The sequence below is a fragment of the Limulus polyphemus genome, unplaced genomic scaffold (assembly GCF_000517525.1).
Source record: "Limulus polyphemus unplaced genomic scaffold, Limulus_polyphemus-2.1.2 Scaffold1640, whole genome shotgun sequence".
NCBI lineage: Eukaryota > Metazoa > Arthropoda > Merostomata > Xiphosura > Limulidae > Limulus > Limulus polyphemus.
Genome location: NW_013667250.1, coordinates 15,671 through 18,614, shown reverse-complemented (window position 1 = coordinate 18,614; position 2,944 = coordinate 15,671). Strand labels below are relative to the sequence as shown.

The window sequence follows — 2,944 nt, the reverse complement described above, 5'->3', positions numbered from 1 at the left end:
ATTATTGATTTTTTTTATATACTAATTTTTGTATGGAAAATAACTAACCTATGTTTGCAATAAGTATAATTTTATAACATCTGTGTTCTTCGGCAACACCTAGCATTTCAAATAACTTTTATGGAACACTCAAGTAAATTCCACCGAACTCTGACGAAGTCTCGTGAATTTCCAATATCGATCACATTTTTCTCTTTTGTAAACTTTTTGTAAGTTTTACTTCTCACGATACATACATGTTTTGGTTATATGCTCGCTTAAAGTTAAATCATATATATTTTTTTTACTTACCTTTTTACACATTTTAGCATATTATCTCATCTTTTATATTAGTAATTATGTACGTGATTTTATGTAAAGTTTGAAGTTTAAATATGTATACGCAGTGTAAATTAAAACACGTGCATACGCACACTACGTTTATTGTTTTTCGCAATTTATTGAAATAAAATTCAGTGTTTGATTTTCATGCTGTTTACCCATATTATGCTGTTTGTAAAACATTTCGATATGACATTGATGTCGCGAAACAAATACCCTGTTTGAAGGGGAAGAATATACATATATTCTTATATATACATATATAATAATAATATATATATAATATATATATATATTATTTAGTATATATAATATGCATGGCGTTATGAGGAATTAGTCTCATACAGAGAATAATATTATAACTTTTCGATACAATACTTGTTAAATATTAACAAGTTTGCAACAAAATGTCGGTGACCAGTCCCATCCATTTTAGTTTTAAAGTTATTTGATGTATTCATTTCATGAAACGTTGAGAATATAAAATTTTGGAGTATTCTCGTTTATTTTACCGCAATTTAAAATAATACATGAACCACTTTTCTTTAATCCATATTAGACAAAGTAAAGAACTCTTTTTAGTAGTTGTTATATTAACTGGTTTTAAACAGGACACACAAACAAGGAGCAATTTTATTCTTTAAAAGTAATTTGCACACCCATCCATGAGAAAAAATAAAACTGTCTGAACTGACTCATTGAATATATTTCACATTTTCAACTTATGATAACAGATGGGGTTTGAAACTAAGCCTACTGGTTTGTATTTAGAGTTTTTCGCATGACTTAAATTTTGTTTTATGTAATATGATAAAATCCTAATAATATTTTTGGCGGGAGATCAAGATTGCTTCATGTAGAGGGCTCTGATAAACGCATGCGCTTTATACGAGCGTTGTGTGTATGAACGCCATGATGTCGAATAAGGTACACACTTTCTGAAACTTTTCATTGTTTTAGAGTTATTTAATCGAGTTTTTACTTTCGTTTATTTCTTTTTCAGGAACAATTTTATGAGAGTCAGCCATCTACCCTGTAAGTATTATTCAAAATAATAGAAATTAGTGATATTTGATAGAGTTTTGCGGATGTCATTCACCTAACGCTACTCGTTACGTTAGCGCCTTGCAGTTTTTCCATGTGTTGTTTCAACGTGTCGCTTTCTTCTTGAATCTTTTTAGTTACGTTGGGAACCTTGACCCGTCAGTTACAGAGGAGTTGATATTAGCGCTCTTTGGACAAATTGGACCAGTGAAAGGCTGTAAGATAATATATGAGGTGAGCTAAATAATATGATGCGTAGTGAGAACCAAATTGAAGAATGAGGATAAGGGAACTTGGGATTGTCATATATTGGGCTTGTTAGGCTTTTTAAATTGTAGGAAAGAGTTACAATAATTCTAGCTCTTGTTCAGTTAGATGAAGATGTGTGTGTTAAGACTTATTACCAGTTTTTAAGCTGTCGACCAGTATTGAAACTGTAGTCCTTAACTGGGAGATAAAGATTTTAATATCTCATACCTTCCATCTAGATCTTATAAACAAATTAACAAATTTCAAAGTAATATTTTAGAATGAGTACTTTTTTTAAATCAAATCTGGTGCGATTAAGGTGCTAGTTTTGAGCTATAACACTGAGAACTCTAAGGCTTGAGTAAAGATAAGTAATTTTTTTCATTTATGAATCACTACGTTGGTGGCTTATTTTGCCGTTAAGTGTGGAAAACACTTGGTATCAAGTTCATCACATAATTAAAGCTGAACATAGAGTTTACTCTACATTACTTAATTTACTTTATAGTTTTTGAAATTTTAATTCAAAATGTATCATAGAATAACTTAAGTTACGATTTTTGTAGTAGTTTGCTTGACACTGACCAGTAAAATGAACTTCGATCAGTATGCTTTGACCTGATTGTACAGTTAGAATGATAAATTGATTTGCAATGAGTAAAGAAATTAATATTTTTAGTCAAAATTTAAATGAATTATTAAACCACGGTGTACCAACTCACAAAAACATGCATTATTTATTTAGTACCAAAAGTATGTTACAGATTTATATGTTAACTTCTTATTGGATGATTCATTGTTTTATCTGAAAGTAACTGAAAACGATTCATGGTAATAGAGAACGTGTATCTTTCAATAAACGTTGACAATAATTAATATTAACAGTACAATTACGTCATCAAGCAAACAATTCCACAAGATTGTAACTACATTTTTGTATTTTCAGCCGTTTAATCCCAGTACTCGGAGAACACCTGATGGAATTCTCCAAATTCATAGCATTTTGTAGCTCCTCAAACAAATTATTGCCAAATCACATATGCTACAAAAAATAGTTCAAACTGTGTCTTTTTATACCTTAAATCTCTAAACCAACAGACACGTATAATTCATCATTTCCATATTATTAATGCTACTTTCAGATAATAAATAACGTAGAGATAACAAAGAGCCATTTGGTACTTCGAGGCTGTCCTGACCCACCATCAAGAAATTAAAAAATTTGAACAAAAACATCCTTTATTTTTTTTTGGAAAACCATTAATTATTCCACTCTCAAAATTGTATAAAGTGCTTCCATTACTGTCAACAGCAACTTATTTCTGAAACC

At 29.9% G+C, this 2,944-nt stretch overlaps 1 long non-coding RNA gene across 1 annotated transcript; it reads left to right on the top strand.

The window, feature by feature from the left end:
• Window positions 1-1,185: 1,185 nt before the first annotated feature.
• LOC106464404 lies at window positions 1,186-1,599 on the top strand. The gene is made up of 3 exons (XR_001291134.2): window positions 1,186-1,248; window positions 1,325-1,356; window positions 1,503-1,599. It is a non-coding gene; the product is annotated as an uncharacterized LOC106464404 (long non-coding RNA).
• Window positions 1,600-2,944: the final 1,345 nt, after the last annotated feature.